Consider the following 13,033-nt stretch of genomic DNA (forward strand, 5'->3'; position numbering starts at 1 on the left):
CCTTAGCTTGCGGATGTTGGATATTTTCTTTCAGCAGCAAGAAAATTAAGTAAGTCATCAAATAAACAAGGAATTTCCTTTTTCTTACTCTATTATGCTAAAATTGAAGTTGGAATTCTGAATGATATCTCTACTTTTTATTATTAAATATGAGTTCTAAAGTATTATACCCTAATGACATAGTATTTGGTGGGTAAAATGAAGTGAACCTATTGTCTAACCTATTTCTTGAGTTTCACTTAATCTATGAAAAAAGTCCCTTTCATCTTTTGAAGGACTCACAATTTATTTTAATTCCCTTAAAATAAGATATAGGAGTTAAAGAAATGGATTTTGGATTAGGAAAGCTCAAAACATAGTTTCAACAGCACTACTAAGTACTTTATGAAGAAAGAAAATTATAATTTGTTAAATGTCAATTTTATCAACTATAACAATAGAGTAAAATTAGTACTGACCTTTTTTAAGTGTGTTCTGAATATTAAATAATATAATGTATGTGAATTGCTTTCCAATATATTTAAATGTTAATTACTGTTATTTCTGGTGATGTTTTTATTCTCATTGCTTTGGATTTAATATGTTGTAGGAATAAATTTTACCTTCATGCCCATCTTTGAACCAGTATTATAAATTTATTTGAATTGACAAGTAATCTGAAGAGTTAGAAAGGAACAGTATATTAAAATTAAATTTAATTTTGTTCCTTGATTGGACAGAATATTAGTCATAATATAGTAACAACACACAACAGTACGACTTGGCCCATGGAAAATGGCACAAAATAAATCAAACAGAAGTATCAAATGGCTACAGACACTGTGTTTTTTAAGTCTGGCTTAGCACTATAATGTTTAGTATGTGTGCTAATTTCACACAGCTAAATGGGAATTCATGAAGGCAGAGATTTTTCAAGTCTTCACCGTTCATCTAAGCATTTATCTCATTTCACATATGGGAAAACTGATTTTGTTTAATTCAACAAATTGATTAATTGCTTGAAGAAATCCCAAACTTGATTAGTAGCAAAGATAGGACTTCAACTTGTTCTTACCTCACATTTAAGCACTAGCAACATTCAAACCAAACAATATATTCTACTCTTTCAGTATGGAAACCATCATTGAATTTTATCTCTCCTATTCTCTTTAAGTAACTTAGCATCAACTGAGGCTATTTTATTAATTAATGTATTTATTTATTTATTTATTTTTGGTAGCAGGTATCAAACTCAGGACTTTGTGCTTGTGAGGCAGGTGGCAGCACCACTGAGCTACATACCCGGTCCTGGAGCTATATATATTTTTTGATATCTCTTTTATATTGAACTATTCCTTTCTCTTCCTATCTAGATTATGTAAAAACCTCCTTACTTGTTTTGCCTTCATTATTTTCTTTTTTCCTCATATTTGTCCTAACTAAAATTATTAATGTTTCTGTAGTATGATTTTCACAATAACCAATGTTGAAAAAAATTTCAGTGGATACCTACCAATTCTTTTAAGAGTACAAACTCTTCTATATTTACCTTTCTTGCAGGGCACAGTGGTATGTGTCTGTAGTCCCAGCACTTGGGGGCCTGAGACAGGAGGATTGACATCAGTTTGAGGCTAGCCTAGGCTACATAGTGAGTTCAAGGCCAGCCTAAATTACATATAGAAATCCTGGCCAGAGATTTAGCTCAGTGGCACCATGCCAGCCTGACAAGTGCAAAGTTGTAAGTTCAATCCCTGGTACAAAAACCAAAACAAAACAAAAACACAGAGACCCTGTCTCAAACATGAAAAAAAAAGTTAAAAACTGCCTTTCTTTTGAACATACCCCTTTCTAGCCAACCTTTTTTTTTTTTTTTTTTTTTTTTTTTTTTTCTACAGGGGCTAGAACTCAGGATCTTGTGCTTGAGAGGCAGGCGTGGTGCCATGGAGCTAAATCCCTGGCCCATAACCAGTTATTTCTGATGTTTCTGATGAACACTTCATTCAGTCATGTAAGTTTACTATCTCCTACATATCACATATGATTCTCATCTCTATTTGGATCTTTATCTGCAAAATTACCATAAACCATTTGTCCACCCCATCCTATTTTATTTAATTGAGCATTTTCAGCTTTCAAGCTTTATTTCACACTTTCCACTGATGTGAGTCAGGTTCTCACTGTGCTGCCAAGACAGTTCTCAAGTCTGCCATTCTTTTACATCACCTCCTCTGTAGCTGGAATTGCAGGTCCATATGTGCACTATACCTGGGCTGGAAAATATATTTCAAAAGAGTTTTACACTTAGTGTGATGGTTAATCTTGTCTTTCAGTCTGGTTGTTTTAGAAATGCCAAAGGAATTAGTAAAGCACATCTTTGGGTAAGACTTTGGGGACCATATAGGTCATCTTCCTCTCGGGTGCTTTACCCCTGCTCTCTGTTTCCTGGATTTCATGCAGTGAGTACTTTGCTACATCACTGTCTTCTGCCATGTTGTTCTGCCTTATCTCAGACCCAGAGCAATGGAACTAGACAACCATGGGCTGAAACCCTGAAACTATAAGCCAAGTAAACCTTTCTGTTTATAAGTTGTAAGGGTCAAGTACTTTTTCCCCATCAGTGCTAACCAATACAGATAGTAGTATCTAATCCAGAAAATAGTTTGAAAGTTTTACCTCACATGCCCCAGTGCATGCAGGAAGATGGAGACCTCGCTAGTCAGTACAGCTCCAGTTTCTTCCCAGGTTTGAGTTTTTCAAGCTACAATTGGAGGATGTACTGGTTCACGTAGAGTGTCATTCTGATTGGCTTTGGGATCCACCCAAGATATTGGTGGGGCATACTTCTGGGTTTGTCTGGGTGGGTCAAAAAGGCATGATATTGGAGTCTATATCTGGTCTCTAGCTCCTTCTCTGGGACTATTCCCTGCTCCGCTTCCCTGTCACCATAAAATGAGCATCTTTTCTGTACCACACCTACCCCTGTGATGTTTCTGAATTGGAGCCAGCCTACCATGGACTAGATCACCTTAAAACATGAGCCAAATTAAACCTCTTTTCCTTTGATCTGTGAGTGTTGGTTATTTTGTCCCAACAGGGGAAAAAGTGACTAATACAGAGAATTGACACTAGAGAGGTTGGGTTGCTGTTGCAAATATACCAGACCATGTGGTTTAAAAAGCCTTTCCAAAACAAGAAGTGCAATATGCCGCATAAAAAAGTACAGACAAAAGTCATGTCGTCATCTAATTAAATGCAGAAAAAGCCTTCAACAAACTTCATCATCCTTTCATGACAAAAATAAACTATCTATATGAGGATTGTTCCTCAATAAAATAAAAAGTATAAATGGCAAATGCTAACCAATATCATACTAAAATCAGGAAAAAAACAAGGCTTTCTACCTTTACCACCCCTGTTCAATATAGTACTTGATATTTTAATGAGATAAATTAGGCAAGAGAAAAAAATGAAAAGAATAAAAATAATAGTAAATGAAGAATTTAAGTTATCTTTATCTGAAAATAACATGATGCTTTATTTAGAAGACCCTAATAACTCCAACAAAAGACTTTTAGAGTTGATAAACAAGTTCAAAAAAGTGACAAGATATCAAATTAACATAAAAAATCAATAAACAACTTTGCTTCAAGAAATGAACCCTCCAAGAAAGAAATCAAGAAAACTGTTCCACTCACAATAGCTTTAAAAAATGAATAATAAACCTAACTAAAAGGTGAAGGACATGTACAGTGATGATTAAAAAACATTGAAGAATGAAATTAAAGACGACATTAGAAGATGGAAAGTTCTCCCTTCTTCAAAGACTGGTAAGTTCAATAGAATTCCTCTTAAAATATTAATAACATTTTTCATAGGGCTACGAAAAACAATACTAAAATTCATAGAGAGACACAAAATATAGATCACGATAGCCAAAGTAATCCTGAGCAAAATGAACAATGCTGGAGGCATCACAATATCTGATTTCAAAACATGCTACAAATACAGAGTAACAAAACTAGCATGTTACTGATATAAAAACAGGCCTATAGACCAACAAAATAGAATAGAAGACCCAGAAAACAAACCCATGCAACTACATTTTTCTGATTCTGAATGAAGCAGTCAAAAATATACGTTGAAGAACAGAAAGTCCCTTTTACAAATGGTGTGGGGAAAGCTGGATATCAATATATAAAAGATTGAAAGTAGGTCACTGTCCCTCACTCTCTTGTATTTAAACCAATTAAAAATGCATTAAAAACCGAGGTATATGACTTGAAAATTTGAAACTATTAGAAGAAATCATAAGGAAAATACCTGAACATCATAGGCACAGGCAAAGACTTCTTAAATAAGACTTGAATAAGACTCCACTAACATAGGAAATAACAGAAAAAAATCAACAAATGGGACTATGTAAAATTAAAAACTTTCACAGAGCAAAGCCAACAGTAAACAGAATGAAGAGAACCCCATTGAATGGGAAGTACTTTTGCCAACTACTCTTCAGACAGAGAATGTCTACAATATTTAGGTGTTATGAGTTATATCAGTTCTCCACAATGAATGTGATCACTATTTACAGAAAGCATGTACTAATACAAATAAAGATTACAAAAACGAACTCAAGACCCTTTTTTAAAGAAAAAGACATTGATGAGATATATACTTCTATGAGAATTTAATTTCCATATACAGATTGTTGATTAAGCACATATACACACATATACTCCAGTACATAAAGTCAGAATGAAATAATCCTGTGTCTCTGCCCCATACAATAGGAATGAAGCAAAAATACATTTTAAGAAAACTTGTAGAGCTTAAAGTGCTTCAATTCTTTTTTGTTTGTACTATCATTTCCCTCATTTGTGGCCATAATTTTATTGTGGTATAAAGATAATGAGAAAAAATCTTGAGAATTCCATAAAATATTAAATTTTGGGAAGGAAAAAACTCCCCGTAGAAACAGACTACACAGTTCAAAAATAGCATCTCTTTAACTGTCACTACACTGGCCATCTCGGCAGGACGGTGGATGCCATGGAGACATGTAAGGTTGAGTGGTTCCCGGAGCATGCTAAATTAACTTAGTTCTCCTCTTTGATTGAAATGTCAGCTCTCTTTAGGGACTACACACTTAAACTCTTTCCTTTGTGATTCAGCTTTCCCAGTTGCTGAGAGGTCTTTATAAATGCTTCACTCATTCTGACGTAGAAAGAAGAATACCCAGAGTATGCAAAGTGTCCTTATTTGCCACTTTATTTAATCATATCTCTAAAACTAAGGATCAATATATTGAGACAACTGCTACTTTAATGATCAGGCCAAGCTCAAGATGTAACTGCAGCTTTAAAAGCTAGTGGATACCCAGACTTCATATTCTGACCTTGTTGTATCAATTAAATGAGTCTCCGCCACAGTAATATTTGAAGCAGGAGCTATTATTGTTTTATGAGTGGAGAAATGGAATGTTTCCCAGGATTGTACAGTGAGCAAGAACTGGTGGTAGAAATTGATTACTGATATGTCTCTTTCTGTTACCAGGTTCTGGGGTGCTGGAGTCACCTTGTAAAGATGGTTTGTAGGCACTATCTGTCCCAAGTAAAGAATTGGTCAACACAGGTGCAAATAGTAGTAAGATTTCACATTTATTAAAGATGGGGAAAAAGAGCTCTGTACAGAGAGTTTGGGCTAAGTCAAAATAGGGCACTAAGTACAGTAGAGAACTAGAGTGGGTTACCATGAAAGAACACAGTAACAAAAGCTCAGTGTGACTATTTTTTGTATTTCCCCTCCTCAGGCTTCCCTTTGCATGTGACTTGTTTCTTCTCTCTAATTGCTTGTAGAATTTTGTTTTTCTGTTGGGTTTATGGAATCTTAACTATTATATGCCTATGTGTATATATATATATATTTTTTTTATATATATTTCTTTTTTTGGTCATGGCTATTTGGAGTCCTGTATGCCTCATTTGTCTGTGTGTCAAATTGTTTTCCTCTGCTTGGGAAGTTTTCTGGCCTTACTTCTGTGAACAGTTTTTGTTGTTGTTGTTGTTGTTGTTGTTGTTTTGGTCATTTGCACTCTCTCCTGTTTCTTAATTGACTCCAATCAGTCTTATGTTATTCTTCTTTGCATCATCCAGCAGCTGTTGGATTGATTTCTCATGGTCTCTTACTATTTTTAAGAATTTTTTCTTTTCCTGGTCACTAATTGCAATTCTATCCTCTATATCTAAAATTCCATTTTCACATTGACTCATGGTGCTGTGTAAACTTTTAATGGAATTTTTACTCCTGGAAAACTCTTTGCATCTGTTTTATGGATTCCATTTTTTTCCTATGTTGGGATTCAATTACGTTTCTCAGCTTTTCTTTTTTTTTTCTGTGTCTGCTCTAAATTTATTAATCATATCTTGTACTATGGCACAGTCTCTGTTGTTATTTGAGAAATTATTTGTGACTTCATTTTCTCTAGATCCTCTTTCATTGCTACTTCAGGGAGACCAAGTGGTTGAGTATCAGCCTGTCTCATCTCATTTCCTTTTGGGGTTGCCTTAGGTGATCTGGAAGTCTGGCTTTGACACTTACTTCCTCTTCTCAATTTACAGATACAAACTGTTGTGCGTGCATTGAGGGAACTTTTTGCTCACCCGATGGTCTTCAATTCTCAGCAGGCCACTGAGCAGCCTTTACTCTGCTGCCCCTGAGTATGCCAATTCCTGGGTTCAAAGCACTGATCCTATGGGGAGGGACTCTGACTGCAGCTTGTGCACCTGTGCAACTCTTTCCTGGGCAGGCCTTGTCTGGGCAGGTTTGCCCCAGCCTCTGTCTTCAGGGCAGATCCCTGGTTGGGATTTGCCTGCAGCTGCACTGGGCTGCACCACCACTGCTCCCTGGGATCTGCACACACTCACCGATGCTCTCAAATTTATTAAGATTATGGATGATTATGTTCTTAATTCTGTTCATATGATATATTGTGTTTATTGATTGGCATATGTTGAAACATGTTTTCCTGAGATAAATGTCACTTGATTATGGTGTATGCATATTTTAACATACTTTGGAATTCAGTTTTTTAGGTTTTATTGAGATTTATATTCATGCAGGATATTATTTTGGAGTTTATTTTCTTTTATTAAAGAGTACTTGCCTAGTTTAGATAACAAGAGAATGCTGGTTGCTAGAGTGAGTTTGGAATGATTTCCACCCTTTCAATATTTTGAAATAGTTTGAGAGCATTTGGCATTAGTTTTTTTAAAAAGTTGATACAGTTTTGCTAGGCATGGTTACACATTCTTGTAATCCTAGCCCTCTGAGAGCCTCAAGCAAGTTTGAGCCAAGCCTGGGCATTTTAATGACTTAGCAAGACCTTGTCACAAAATTAAAAAAAAATAAAAGGACTAATGACTTAGCTCAGTGAAAAGGCCCTGGTGGGTTCAATCCCTGGTACTGATAAAATATTTGCAAAAATGCTGCAATGTCATTTGGTCCTGGACTATTATTTGTTGTCAGACTTTTAATGATATATTCAATATTTTCATTTATTTTTGGTTCAAGTTTTATCTGTTTTTCTCAGATTTCCTATTTGTTGATATATAGCTGCCTAACGATCTCTTGTATGCTGTGGGATTCATTATAGTTGCCTTTTTCATTTCTGATTGTATTTGCTTTCTTTTCTTTTTTCTTTGTTAGTCTAGTTAGAAATTTGTGCATTTTACTATCTTTTTGAAGAACCGGATTTAATTGATTTTTGTATTGTTATTTTTTATATTTGTTCTTATTTCTTTTTTTCTATAACACAGTATTGTGTTTACTTGTTGAGGAGGCCTTGCTGGTTGAATCTATTGGAGACCTTTTTAGCTTCCTAACTCCAATGTGTGCATCTTTATGAAGAGTTGAAATTTATTCAGGTATTATTTTCTATCCTGTTTCTCTTCTCTCTTTTTTCTGTAGAATCCCCATAATGTGAATATTTGTTTGCTTAATATTGTCTATGAATCTCAAAGGCTTTCTTCATTTTTCTTTTTTCTTTTTGCATAACTGGGTTATTTCAAAAGCCCAATTTCAAGCTCAAATTTTGTCTTCTGCTTGATCTAGTCTGTTTTGAGGCTGTTCACTGTTCTTTCCATTTCATTTGTGAATTCTTTAGCTCCAAGATTTATCTCTTTTTGATGCTGTCTGTCCTTTTCTTTAATTTCTTATCAGATCATGAATCATTTTTCTATTTTCAGTGCACCGTCTATCCATTTCTTTGAAATCATTATTTTGTGTACATTTTCATTCAATTCATTAATTTCTTTTGGGGGGGTCAATTGTAAAGCAGTTGTTTTATCCTTTTGAATGACTATGTTACTTTGCTTTTTCATGTTCCCCATGTCTCTACACTGCAATTTGCTACTTGCTATTTCTTCAGCTGAAATCACTGTTAGTGACGCCTGTGGGTGTCTGTGTGGCTTAGGGTGAAGAAGTCAGTAGGACTGTCTGCCCATCTGTGATATAGATCTTTCATATGGGGGCTTCTTCACTTACAGTACAGCTCTTAGGTATACTTAGGTTCACTTTTAGGGTACCTCTCAAGTGGAAGCTAGTTCTAGACCTGTTACACATACCTGTGAGTGCTAGGAACCCATCCATTTCTACCTCATTGGGACAAGGCTGCTCAGGTCACTCAGACGGCTGAAGCACGGCTGGGAAAACAGCAGATATAGGACCCTGTTAGTTATCAAGAGCTGTAAGGGAGATGCATTTCTCTAGCCACCCAGGTGAATGTGGTACAATGTATTTTATGTTGAGGGAGGGCAGTGAGCACACCATTTTCAAAGGGCTACAACAGGATCAGGCTGCTCTGCAGAGCTGCAAAAGAGTGCTCATCAGTGTGCAATGTATATGGGGGTAATAGGCCATTTCAGTGTGCACCATGGCAGAGCGAGTGTCTCTGCTTGAGAATGGTGTGGAGACCTTTGTGAGGAGTAAACAAGCCAAATCATTAGGACAGGAAGGCTGGTTGCTTCTCAGGGTTACAGGTAAGTGGACAGGGCTGTTCATTTGCTTTCTAGGGCTGGCAGTAGGTGAGTAGCACCACTAGGCTGTGTCCTATGGCTTTAGTAGACCAAACCTGCTATTTCCCGGGTCTGATGGTGGGAAGAGATGCATTGTTGCTTTGTGGAGCCTCAGGATAGTAGAAGGAGCATCTGGCTTCTTTTTCAGTCTGCAAAAGCATGAATTGGGTCTCAAGTTAGCCCTGTTCAGTAGGAGATTGGATGGAGAAGACCCCAGCATAAACCGGGCTTTTTGTCTGGGTAGAGGCAGTGTGGCAGCTTGCCTCTGACAGCTCCCAAAACTTAGCTCAGAGCCGTAAAAGCTTCAAGTGTCTCTAGCAACACATATTTCAGGTTTCTATAGCTGTGGTGGGGAATATTACAGGGCTCCTGCTTACCTATTCTTTACCATGTAATGTCCTTCTTGGAGCGGGTCTGATCTCATCTGGAGAGATGGGATGATGGATGCTCTGTGCCTGTTTTCTTTATGAGGCTGTCCTGGGTCTCCATGCTCTGTGGAGTTTCTATTGCATCCCTGCTACACTCCATAGCTCTCCATCAAACATTCCAGAGGAACAGCTCCTGTTTCATCTTTGTTTTGTTTTTGGAGAGAAATGTATCAGATACATCTAGTCAGATATCTTTCTGATATTCATCAGAATCTTTTTATCACTCTAACATGAGTCTAAAAGTATTTATTTTAAATAATTCCTTTTCCCTTAGACAAGAGTTCCAAAGGTATCCCTGAAGCTTTCAAATAGCAAATTAGGTACACCACTTTCTGCTAGTTTAAAGTCCAGTGTGAGAGGAGCTATTCTTTTTCTCAGGCTTAACAGTCTATTTGTGTTGAAAAAAGTTCTTCATTAAAATGATTTAGTTATTGTATTTTGTAGTGTTTATGTGTGTGCATTTGTATGCAAAATCCTGCATATAGCTTATTCATTTACATTTTCTGTGTTAGATGGCTAATTTGAAATGCTTCTGAATATTTTCATAAAATATATAGGTATATATAACTATGAAGTTGAAATAAATTTCTAAATGATAATATCAAACTTTTATGAATAATCATCTTTTATCCAACATATCTGAATGTCCAATCTGAATGCGCATATTACTTTAGCACATGAAATTCATCTATGAAGAAAAAAATGCCTTAAAAAGACATAGCCAATAAACATACTAAGTAGAGAGTCTGCCAAAATTGAATGAATTCTATAAACATAGGGCATGTTAGGGCTGTTAGGAGTTCTGAGGGGCATGAGCATGACATAATTTAAATAAGGTAGGACATTTCATAAGATTTAAATGAGTTGAAAGAGTGAACCATGTGGATATCTGAAGGAAGGGTGGTCCAGGCAAGGGGAGAATAAATGCAAAATCCTGATGTATGAGTACCCCTGGTACCCTGGAGTGTTTCCAGGAATAAAAAAGGGGGGGGGGAAGCAGAGTAGCTGGGAGGAGTGAACAAAGAAAAGTGTAATAGAGAGGACGAGATGAGGGGTAATTGGGGTTCAGAGCATACAGTGGCTTGAAGGCCAATAAAATGTTGCTGGCTTTTATCCTGAGCAAAACAGCGGACCACTGAAAGGATTTTAACAGGGGAGCTGCATGAGCTGACATATATTTAAAGGATCACTTTGAAATGAGACTGCACAAGAGGGTCCGGATAGGGGTAAAGTAGAAAGGTCAGGGCAGGACAATGCGAAAAAATAAGAACCAAGATGGATTACGTAAAGGTGCAAATTTTCAATGATGAACATCACTGCATTGTGTACCTTAGATGAACCAATAAAATTAATTAATAAAAAAATAAAATAGAAAAAGAAAGGTCAGGTACGTTAAAGTGAAATGTAATGGCTTAGAAAAGTGTGATAGCAACGAGGATGGTTGGAATTAACGTCAGATAAGAACATGGATCTTTTGTCAATGGGAAAGCTGAGTTTGTGGATGCATAGGACATTGGAATGGTAAACATGGTTTACTTAGTTACTTCAATTTTCTCAGTTAAGTTGGAAGAATGATCCACAATAAGGGAATAAGTGAACTGGTCTTGGGTGTTTCTAGAGAAATTAAAATATATGATATAGTCATCCAAGAGAATAAGAGACTGAAAGTATGAGATACCTCTAAAGTGATTGTCTGAGAATATTAAGGGCCTATGATTACTTTCATGCTTTTGAGTATGAAAAAGAACATGGCTGCATAATTTTTTATACAAAATTTAGCTCCACATGGGATGGTACAGAGGGAACCGTGTTGTTTTTTTTTCACAGTTGTGGTTTTGTCAGTTGTAAAGAAAAAAAAAAAAAGAACAAGAGAGTCAAAAGTACATTCAAGAAATAGATTATTGTGATTGCCAGGAAATTTAAGCTTGTAGAAAATAAGAGAGTATCAAATAGATGATGATATTGAAACAGTGATATTAATGGATTTGATTATAGAGATGAATTGAAATTTTGAAAGAATGAGTTGAAAATTAAGAAATTATAAGCAGAGTATTGAATCTATGAACGCTGGAATTATAATATAGCACACTTACTGGTAACGACTAGATGTAGAGTCTGATCTGGAAAGGGCTAGCTAACATGGGGTCTAAAGATTATAGGATTGGGAAGTGTTCCATCTAATGACATAAGATTCAAATTGTGGTTTTTGTTGGTGATTTTTTTTGGAGAGGGTTTGTTTTTGTTTTCCACTGGACACAGTGAGAATGAAGAGACAATAATCGGAAAATGATTATGAGAAACAAGTGAGATGCGGAGTTTTCCTTTGTGAGAGTGGTCCAACCTGAAGGTGGCGTACTCTAACGTGAAAGGGTTCACTTTAAATCCATATTGGTTGAGAGACAAACAGAAATTGAGTGAATTCTTTTTGAACTACTGTTGATAGAACTGGGATTTATGAGGAGTATGGTGTTACACTAAGCAGAGCAGTCACACTGTTCTTCACTGTGTTAGGGATGAAGAAAACTTTGAAGACGTCTGATTTGTGCTACACCCAGGACGTTCCTTGACTATAGGTGAAGGGTGATAGACGTCAGAACAGATTACCTGTTGACCTTTATCGGTGGAGGTGAGTGTGCGGGTGAAACTGGGTCTTACACGTTCAGGGCCCAGCATTCACCATTAATGATGAGCTGAAAGGATTGAAACAGGGCAGTATTTCACTGTGTGGAGCTCTTGTAGGGAGAGTGTGTCATGTACTCAAAGTGTACAGATGCGTGTGATTGATCTCAATTGGTGGAACAAAGACTTCTGGAGAAACCATGAATTACATTAAACCCCCAAGATCGAGGAGAAAAGGATTTACTCCTTTAATATAAATAGCTGAATAGTTCACCGTTGGGATAAAAAACAAGGAAGGATATACTCCAGGCTTTTATTGTCAATTTCTAAGCAACATAATTTAAGTTCTCTATAGTTTCATAGGTAGCTTCACACTCAAGAGCAATAATGTAACATTCATCATCCAATTATTCACACACTTGACTAGTATTTGTTTGTCTGCTCTCTGCCAAGCATTGTCCCAGACCTTAGCAATATAATTGTGTAATTTTTCATTTTGCTTACAATTTGGTGGGAGAAGTAATTAAACATGATATTTTGTAGAGTACAATAAATGTACTGAGAGGGAAAGAAGTGTTTTTACTGAAATATAAGAGTAGCACACTGTGAACTAGAGGAATCACTTTCTGATGTGTATTATCATCAACTTTGAAAAAGCCCCTGAAATATACCACACAGGTAGTTTCAGAGACCCAGATCTAGTCCTTCAATTCACAGAGGGGAAAGTGAGGCCTGAAAAATGTTCATGACTTGCCCCATTCCGCGGCAAATGTAAGCGGATGAGAAGCAAAGCCCTCATCTCCAGAGGCAGAGTTCAGTGCTCTTTAACCTGGGCCTCCACGGGGCTGGCTTCAATTTTTCAGTGAAGAATACTAACACGCTGTTCAAAACCACAGGTGGGGACTCTTAGAACTCAAAAGCAAGTGAACATTTGTTAAG

This window comes from Fukomys damarensis, unplaced genomic scaffold, assembly GCF_012274545.1.
Source record: "Fukomys damarensis isolate Sample0158 unplaced genomic scaffold, DMR_v1.0_HiC HiC_scaffold_1, whole genome shotgun sequence".
Lineage (NCBI taxonomy): Eukaryota > Metazoa > Chordata > Mammalia > Rodentia > Bathyergidae > Fukomys > Fukomys damarensis.